This window comes from Neophocaena asiaeorientalis, unplaced genomic scaffold (genome assembly GCF_003031525.2).
Source record: "Neophocaena asiaeorientalis asiaeorientalis breed wild unplaced genomic scaffold, Neophocaena_asiaeorientalis_V1.1 scaffold130, whole genome shotgun sequence".
NCBI lineage: Eukaryota > Metazoa > Chordata > Mammalia > Artiodactyla > Phocoenidae > Neophocaena > Neophocaena asiaeorientalis.
In genome coordinates this window covers 6,750,218-6,761,115 of record NW_020173397.1, presented here as the reverse complement: position 1 = coordinate 6,761,115, position 10,898 = coordinate 6,750,218, and positions in this window count along the sequence as shown.

Below are 10,898 nucleotides of genomic sequence, written 5' to 3'. Positions count from 1 at the left end.
TGTGTGGGAAGAAAGAAGGGCAGCAAAACTTGCAAGTCATAGATTATCTGAGAGCTACGCAGTGCACAAAATGGTTGTGTTTTCTTTCAGTGATCCCTGATTGAACTAGTCATTGATCATTTGCATTCTCCCGCATAGATTTTCATAAATTGCAGTTATACTTCCTTTTACATTGGGTTGATACACTGCCAAATATGACCATTACCTCTTTAATATAGGCTTTCTTGATTTGATTTTTTCTGCTCACTTTCTCCACCTCACAATGAGTAGAGTTATAAAAATGTTAGAAGGTGGCAAAGAACCTTTAATATTTATACATTTCAGTTAACCTTCTAAACTTCTGGGTATCCTTGAGAAGCAATCCAGAATGTTTCACCCTTTGAGGCTTCTCATTTCAGTTTTAAAATGCAACTTAGTTGTATCATTAAGAGAAATATTTACTGCAGGAACTTATATTTTGTACATCTTAACTTTCACATTTTGTGGCCTGATCAACTGTTCTATAGTCCATATTTCCAGTGTATTGTATATAATTATGTTTAATTGATTGCAGCTTTTTGACAAGTTCTAATGAAATATTCAGTTGTCAATTTTTAGTTTTCTTTACTGGAGCTATGGCTCTTAAATATTATTTAATATGACTAATAATACCAGTTTTGGATATAGGCTACATTCTGATAAACACTTAGGTATTCTGGGTGTCTGGGACCAGGCAAGTCCCAGTAGCTTTATTTTTAAACATGCAATTCAATTGAAACTGACATTATGCAGTTCAAAATATATATATTTAGTCTCCTTTCACTTTGAAGAATTACAGTCTCTGAATGCATTTCTTTCCGTTGTTAATAAGCGCTATGCCTGAAGATCAAGTCCTATAGCAAACCACATGCCAACCTTCACTACACATTGCTTCTTTTAAGTGGATAATTTAAAACATACGCACTCAAGTATACTATCTTTCTTCCTCTTTAGATGCTGTTTAAGTATCTCATCTGAAAGAGTCTAAAGCATAAATATTTGGTGTTTTTTATTGTAACTAACACTTTTCACTCCGCAATAGCATACCGTTTGCATCGTATAGTAAAGACCCTTTGCAAATCAAGCTGGATGGTATGAATGAGAGGGATCAACATTAGCTTCTAAGTGGCTATGAAGAAGATTGGGAATTTTGAGTCTTGGGAATCCTGAATATGTAATAGAGAAAATTGTGTAACTACTTATTGCAACATTTTACAAAGGGACCTTACATCTTTTAGGAATGCTTAGAGTTATAACGTAATAGTTGATACACTTCCATGAGTAATGTTACCTATAAACATTGAATATTGAAGAAACTTAATGTACTGGCCAGACTGAACCCTTTCATGGAGCTATTGTTACGGTTATCATTGTTATTATTATTGCTGCAGGAGGTTCAATACACAGCTAACACAGACCCTTTTAAATTGAATTTGCATCTCTGCTATTTAACACCATCCAAAGTAAATCTCTAAATGTGAAACACAGTTACCTAAACACTTGTAATATAAAAACCCAATGTACACAACATTAATCATCAAGCATTGGTAAGTGGATGATTCAGTGATGGAGACTCACTGAATATTTCAAAATCAAATCTAGATATTGAATTTTTGGTAAAGTTACATGTTTAATACCTTGGTTTCATTGATGAATCCTGTCTTCTCTAATTCAATTATTAATTCTTAATTTTAAAAAGTTGTTTAGCATAACACTTCTCTAAACTATGATACTTTGCTATTTGCTTAGAATTCTACAAAAACTTATTGAGCCCTTACTGCATGCCTTATATCATGATAGGCACTAAGTGCCTTACTCATAAAGATAGCGGTAAGACACCATTCCTGACCTCAGAACTTCAAGATTTATTCAAATAAGCATAATCTGTGATATGATAAGAATCATGATGAAGGAATAAAAAAGGGAAGTAGTAATGGCACAACTATATTCTAATGAAGATTAAATTATCAAAATTCTCTGTGATCCATTTTTTTCAACAAATGCTCATTAAGTACTTAACCATGTACTGGGTCTTATTCAAAACACTGGGGATTTCTCAGTGAATGAAACAGACAAAATCCCTCTTCTGGTGAGGCTAACATGCTAGTGGGGGGAGGTGGAAAATATATCCTAAGTATCATACATAAGTAAATTTTGTAGCATGCAATATTTGATTAACCATCTTCCCCCTTTAAAGGAGATAAACTTACGTCCTGTAAAGGGACATATTTGGGGCAATTTAAAAAAATTATTTAACTCAAATTATTCATGTTGAATATTCAAATATATTCGAAAAATATGAAATCAGTTCTAGGTTGACTTCACCAAATTTCATATTTTATTGCTGCTAAGATACACATCTCCTTACATATTTAGTGACTCTGAAAACAGAGTGTCGATTAATCAATAGGATGTAACAATCATTGTCAACAGGGCAGCAGGTGCAGTGCAAGTTGTCACCTGCTGTGCACGCACCAACTTGGATTTCACTCATGATGACACGATGAGAATACAACTACCCCTTGGCCTTTCAGTTGACACACCATGTATGAACACGTTAAAGAAAGAATATGAGTGCTGGTTGTGGTCTGAAACCTCCCATTAATTCCTTGTGTAAGGTCAAGAAAGCACTGAATAAAAACTTACCAGAAGTGTGGCAGCAGCTTAAAGGAAAAAACTGGAGACAACTGAGGAGCAATCTTTTGAGAAGTGCTGTATCACCAATGCTGTCGATGGGGACGATACTGTGGGACTAAAGAAGAACAAGGATATGGATGACTGATGTGAAAACATTTTGAGAATACTCTACCCAATTTATTTGGTTTATATTTCCCTTTTCATGTGTACACAACGTGATATGTTAAAGATGTTAGCTAAGTCTAAAACATCTCTACGATATCTTTAAAAAAAATTTCAGGCAATATGAATGTATAATCCATCAAATTGGCAACTTTCTTCTTGTCTTTCAGGGGAATATAAGTTATTGGTTTGTCTTATAATTAATGGTGTTTTAAGTTTTATCAAGTACAATAATTGTATAAGCAATAGCTGGATTTTCACTTTTATTCATGGAAATAATTATTCTCAAATGAGGAAAAAAATTCCTTATATTTGAAAACTATCACAGAAAAGATCATGTCTTTGGATGTTTGCACATGAACATTCTATGATCAGCAGGTGAAAAAGACTGAGACCATCTGCTGCAATTAAACATGGAAGCTTTCATTCAAATGACTGAATAATTCCTATAAGCTCTCAGCAGGAAAATCAAAAGCCAATGCCTTAGTTCTTTTTGTCATTCAGAATAGTTCAGTCAGGTTTTTGAAGACCAGGGTGCATTTTTTAAAAGATACATTGTTGCATGATTTAGAATTTTTTCATCTCCACCACTCTGCTTTTTAAAAAATGTATTTGAGTTGATTTATAACAATGATGTACTTTTCTTTGTAGATTCAATTATGTTTGCAAAGCTATTGCTCCGTTGTGTATACCTAGCTTTCAAACCACTACTATTATGATGACCAACCACAACTGATTGTCTAACAGGTTGCTTGGAGATAATGGCAAGGTGGTAAAGAATTGAGCGCATGCGTCAACTTCTGTTTGGTATGTATTACGATTTCAGTCTCTTTTCAATCTTTGAGGTTCCTGGCCATCGGTTATTACACCACTTCTTCCTTCTGTCTCATGACAAACCATACACACACAATGAGTAATAATTTTTATCTTAAAAAATACGAAGGGAACAGACAGGTTTTTGCTGTCCATCTTTTGGTGTGCTGGGGAAGGGAAGAATTCTTCCTGATGCTCCTCAAATAATGCCCAGTGGCTACTATCTTTAGAGTTTTTGATCAATTCTGGTGAAAAGGAAAGTACAGCTACTGATGCATAGTAAGTCATTTTAAAAATCAGATAAAATGTGGACTTTCCGTTACTGTTTTTGATTTAAGAATGTAGTACTTTTCTGCTTTGTTGAGCCAATGTCATTTTAAGAAATGTACAAGACTCTATTATTTATTCACGTTATTGTTTGTGTTAATAGTATCATTAATAAAATGAATCGTCTATATGCCACATGGTAAAATACCACTAACATTTCCACTAAAATTTCTTTCTGAAGTTATTAGTAGACGTTTCTCATTTTAGGTCACATAATTTCCTTTTGTCATTGAGGATATTGGTAAAATTATAGAAAATCTAAATGATGCATTAGGAGACCCACATCTCAGCAACAGGGTTTTACTGTGATGTAGTCTATGGTGTGCCAAGTTTACTAGGCACTGGAGAACAATGGAAGTTTGGATAAATGGGCATTTTCTCTTTAATTGGCATAACTTTAAATGTTATCCACTTGGATGCAAGTTTTTCTTTAAATGTAATGTACTCTGTTCTTCCTTAAGACGTAGAACACACTTGACTTTGCTTGACAGGTCCCAAAATCAGGATCATCTTTAATAACATTGATTACTGGACGGCAGTTATAAAAAAAATGAATTTTGTGAGGGGAGCTCCTAAGGGCCAGTTAATTAGCATATGAAAATACATTTATGAATGGTGTATTCTGCTTATGACCACCACTTACACCTGCTGTGTACTCAAGTAATTTTTCCTAGTCTCTACATCTCCACTGGCCATGACTACCAGCTCTTTACATCCATTGTTTTCTTTCTACTTTTGTCCATTTTTTTCCTTTCCTCTATCTTCTTTTCTTTTATCTTGTCTCTTTTTTCTCAGACTCTTTGGCTTTCATACATTTCAGATTTGGCTGATAGTTATAATTAGACAACAAAAGCAAATTCTTGGTTGGATTAACATCGCTTCTTTAGTTCTTCTTGGCTAGATTTATTGGTAGGGTTTTCTATTCCTTCTCTTGTTGGAACCGTTTCAGAACATTGGCCATGCCCACTATCCAAGTGCTGAGTATACAGTGTTCCTGTAATAAAAATTAGAGCCTTTGGATACCAATTTTATTAGCTTACCAAAATGTGAATTCTCTTATGCCAATTTTATATAATGTGGCATTTGGATACATAACAATATTTTATGAAGGACACTATGTGTTGTTGCCAGAGTTTGTGTTTGATCTAATGTCTGTGACTGCTGTGCCAACAAGATGGCTTATGAGTAGATTAAAAAAAATCAGATCTGACGTTCATCTGAAAAGAAAGTGTTTAGTCATTATAGGTTATCATTTATCTGATTTCATGAGATAAGAAGTTGGCGTTGAAAGCATTTTCTTAAAATTTTGAAATTTATCTTCTGTGTAATTGATACATCTCTGTACCATCCCAATCTATTTGGATGAAGTCACCAAAATAATCAAAAAGCCCATAACTTAGAGTTTTTATCATTATTGTCTAATACAACAAGGACTCAGGTTTCATGATGAAGTGTATTCTGGACAAATAATGTAACCAGGCCCATATGTCTTGTAGTTAAGTCTTATCTATTATATAATTGCCGACATGTGTCTTTGTTCCTAATTATATCTATTTCTAAGTTAAAACATATATAATGCTCCCAATTTCTACATGGGAAAATATGTAAAAGAATTTTGTGAATCAAGCCTATGTTTCTTCTTCTATGGCTTCACGATTTCTACTCAATTCCAAAGCACTATATTTTTAAAGCAAGAGACAATGTTATGGGATATATGAGCTCTTTCAAATAATAGTGTAATGTGAAAGCTAACAGCTGACTCTGGAGTTACACTAACTTAGGTCAAGCCTCAGTGCCATTATTTTAATTGCAGGATACTGGGCAATCCTGGGCTTCACTTTCCTCATCTGTAAAATGGGAGGGGGTGGGGGATACTAAGGGTGCATATATTATAGAGCTTTGGAGAGGATTAAATGAGAAAATACATTTAAAGCACTTAAATATACCTGACCTATAGGAAACATTTGACAAATGTTAGATCTTATACATATATTTTCTGAGTAGCTATGTTACATTTAGACATGAAATGTAAGAATGCACAAGAATTTACAGATGGATTTATTGGAGAAGCCATGATTACATATTAGAGTCACAAGTAGAAGGACAGCATGATCTTTCCTTATATATATATTTCTTTGAATAATCCATCTTCCACACTATGCAATCTAACTCAGTCCCACATGGAAACACCTTCAGAATGTAGCCAAAAGATCAAGGCTTGGTTTCTCTGAATATTGCCACTATGCTGGAGAGAAAACAGGGGATGATACTAAGTGGATTTGATTTTTTACTATCTAGAAACTTACTGTCTGAAATGAATTTGTATAAAGAGAAGTTGGTCTTTTAGAATTTGTGACACATAGAATGGAATTCAGCTAGACACAGGGTAATTTTCAGTCCTTCTGATTACTGTATGTCACCCACTTTAATTTTAACATAATACTTAAAAATCTGATACCAGACCTGATGTGTGGTATCTAATATCAAAGATAATACAGAGGAAAATTTGAAAGCTAAAAAGTAATAAAAATTACAATGTCTGTTGGTATTTTTATACACAAAAATAAAAAGCAGTATAGGTTATAAGGCTAAGTTTCCAGAAATGACTGTTTTAAGTTACTAATAATTCAGTTGTCAGATGTAGAATATAGTGTTTTTTTCACATGCTTCAACTTCTTTTCTCTCTTCTTTAAAAGTGAATTGAAGTATTTTGTGAGTTTGAGTTGAATGGTATTAAATAATTCATGTTTTAGTAATACATTATTCTGTTTTAATAAGATATGACCCACTTAATCAATGGGATACTAAAACACATACTTTCATTCATGTTTCAATTAATCAGCCATCCAAAAATTTATTGAAGGATTTTAGAAATTATGAGTAATGCTGAAAAGGGTATTAAATATTTTCAAGGAGTTTACAGTTCAAACAGAGGACAATAGTAATGCATATGTCACAAGCATATAAAAGCATAATTAAATGTACCTCAGAGTACACAGGATATTTTTCAAAAACTCTAAAATAACAGTTAAGTCTATGGTGCTGTCAGCATTTCATGCAAGTCATGCCACTCCACAACACAGCAAAGCATCATCAGAAGAGCTACAGAAACTGGCTTAACATTTGAAGTTTTTTCACTGCACCATCCAGACTATGCCATGTCACTGCAGCACACAATTATCAGCACTATCTGGGCAGAGGCTGCTTCAACAGTGAATATATTACTACCGTATTTTGGAAGATTTTTATGGGATAATAGAATACTTTTCATATTCTATGCAATTTCTGCATAAAGCTGTAGTATTGCCAAGGGAAATGTAAAAGCAGTGCAGAGCATAGTAGCCCCTATAAAATAGAATGGAGAACTGGCAGTCATTAGTGGATCATTTTCTATTGCAAAATGCTGAGGATATGCACATATTCACCACATATGGCTGTTCAAGTTGTGCACTACACAACTTTAAGGGATAATAACTATCATTTGCTTACTCAACCCAGGAAACGTTTTTTTCACTACAAATGTTTGATGACAGAGAGGAATCTCAAGAGCAAAGTGCAGATCCAGGACAAAGAAAATAGGTAGGCTTTTCAAGGCAGGAATGGCTATGTCCGTACAAGTGGTGGTGATGATGTATGCAAACTATCCATCGCTTATATATCCTTCAGGATACATATGGCAGGATTCTGACAGATAATTTTTTGAAGGGGTAAGAAAATATTTTATTTTCAGTTTCTGCTGTTTGCCTAGGTTCTATATCAGTTGCTTTGGAGAACTGAATTGGTGAAAAGAACCTTATGTTTTTGTGTGTTTGGGTTATTGAAAGATCTTCAGTGAAGCTGCAAGCATATCTCTCTACACAACATGTAACAATTAAATATTAGCTTAACTCTTTCTATCACCTCCTGTGTCTTTATAAACCACCCTCAAACTAACTCAGCAGGATTAAGAACATTTCTAATAACTGAAACAAAAAAGCTTATTTTATTTGTACATTCTGGATAAATGCATATAAGTGTATAGTGTATAGTATATTTGGATACAGCATCATAGTCTGAAGAACTATGAACAGAGACAAGAGTGTTCAAATGTACTAACATATGCTGTGTGCAGATTCAGCTGCCATCAGCTGCCATCATTTTCCTTTGCCACATTTCTGCATAGAGGAGGGACACATAGATGGAACAGCAGAAGAAAGTCTTTTCTGAATTACATATTCTTACCCTTATCAGTTGAAATCATTTATCTTGATTAAAATGGAGACCAGAGATGCCTAACGTTTTATGGACTTTGCAAACTCAGTTCCCTGATCTATAGTGACAGAAAACAAGAGTGGTGGAATAGGGCTGGGTGTTGGATGTGGCATTGATTGGGAAAGGATAGACACGACTTTTTGAGGTGATGGACATGCTATATCTTGAATGTGATGGGCATTATATGAGTGCATCTACTTGCCAAAAGTCATTAACTGTACATGTACAATGGGGGCATTTTATGGTATGTAATTTATATTTCAGTAAAAGTGATCTTGAAATACTAGCTGCCTATATCCAAAATTAATATTTCTATATCCAACATAGAAAAAAAAATTGTGTTCTGAAGAAACAGTAGTACATCTGTATATTTGAAAACAAAAGTAGTACATCTGTATATTTGAAAACAAAAGAAGAAGTCTTGTTGAGAATTAATTCTTGAAGAACTGTAAATTGAACTAAAAGTAAAATATGACATGATTTTAAAATGTTCAGGTCATTAAATCACTATGAGTATGCTTGAGTGTATGAGTGAAGAAATAATTATTCTATTGCTAAGTAATCTAAAAATGTATAATTTGTTTGCTATACATATTGAAACGTTTCCTCCCTTAAAAATTGTAATATTGGTACGAATTAGTACATTCTCTTTGAAATGTCTGAGCAGTATGAAATACTTCCTCCCTTCTTATCCTTCTTTGTCTCCTAATGTTTACTGCTAAACTGAGACTTCACATTGGAAGCTCACACTTGTACTTCACTGTGTATCATTTCAGATTTTATTCATTCATTGAACATTTTGGGTATGAATGAGTGGATTTACAATGTAGATATACACACACTAATTCTGCAACTTGATCTTCACTTAAGTATTTTAAAAATATTTCAAATATTATTAAGACTATGTCCAGATCCAAATTCAGTCGGTCAATTGTAAAGCATATGCTTCCTCCAAAGTATATTCCAGAGGGATTTTAAAGTAGTTAACATTTTGAAGTTGTTGATTCCAGTGGGATGTTAGAGCAAATATTTTAAACATTTTAAACTTATGTATAAATTATTAAGCATATATCTTAAACTCAGTGAGTCTTGACAACTGCATACATGTCAAGACTCACTGAGTCTCACTCTACCTAGACATAGAATTTTCTCAACTTCCCAGAAACTTCTGTCATAACCTTTCTCAAGCAGCACCTGTGGCAATTGTTCTTATTTCTTTCACCAACGATTAGTTTTGTCTGTTCTAGGACTTCATATAGATAGAATCAAACTGTTCGCATACTGTCTCTAGTCTCTTTGGCTTACCAACATGTTTTTGAGCTTCTACATATATAAGTAACCTGTTCCTTTTTACTGCTGACTAGTATTTGGTTGTAGGAATATATTACACTTTGTTTATCTATTCTCCCTTTGATGGATATTTGGGTTAGTTTTAATTTGAGGTTATTATGAATAAGTGTTTATGACCATTTTTATACAACTCATTTTTGTGCCTGTATGCTTTATTTCTTTGGGGGTAAATATTTAGAAATGGAATCGCTGGGTCTTAGAGTTAGTTCTGGTTAACTTTTTGAGAATCCACTAGACTCACTTCTAAAGCGGTTATATCATTTTACACTCCCACCAGCAGTGCATGCCAGTTCTGGTTAATAGCCTATATTTTAAAGCTATTAACTTCAAAGGGATTTTGGTACCCAGTATTTTAAAAGAACTATGAGTCTAAATAGACAATTTGGCCAATGCCATCAGGGAGCTACTTTCAGCTCTAGGAGCTCATTTTGTAGGGCAAGAGTTAAATGTCAGAAACCGAAGAAAGGTTTAAACTTCTGCTAATTATCAGGTGTATTAATAAAAGTCCTTGACTTTGGCTGATTTTACAACTACCACATGTGCTTCAGTATTGGATATATTTTGAAATATTATATAAATTAGTAGTTGCTTAAAACAATATAATTTCCTGTGTTTTCCTTTTTAAAAGCTGGTACAAGCCATCATTTCTCACTGACTTAATTGTAAAGTGCATGACCCAGCACAGAAATAAACACATACCCTCAATTTTGTCCTAAATCTTTGAGTTTTCGCCAACCCTGTCATTTCTTTACACCTCTTAAGTCTTCCAGTGGGGGATATGAGGTCATGCAGACATCAAATTCTAATTCTGCCCCTTACTTGCTTTAGAATTTGGGCAAGTTAGTCAACAGAGAAGGGACAAACGGAGGCTGTAAAAACGACATGAAGTAATGCAGATAAGGCACTTAATAACTGATGGCAGGAATTTGTGGCTGTTGGATATTGTAGCAGCAGGAATTTCTTTCCTTAATCCTGTGCCATAGACAGGTGGAGTACTTTTTGTTTTCTAAATGTAGCCTGTTTTCTCTCTGCAGTGCCTTTATCCATACTGTTCCTACCATCTAGGCAGGTCTCCTCCTTTTTATAAGTCTAGATCCTCATGGTAGTTCTCAAGTCAAAGGCCACCTCTTTGGGCTTCCCTGGTGGCGCAGTGGTTGAGAGTCCGCCTGCCAATGCAGGGGACACGGGTTTGTGTCCCAGTCCGGGAAGATCCCACATGCCGCGGAGTGGCTGGGCCCGTGAGCCATGGTCACTGAGCCTGCGCGTCCGGAGCCTGTGCTCCGCCACGGGAGAGGCCACAACAGTGAGAGGCCCGCACACCGCAAAAAAAAAAAAAAAAA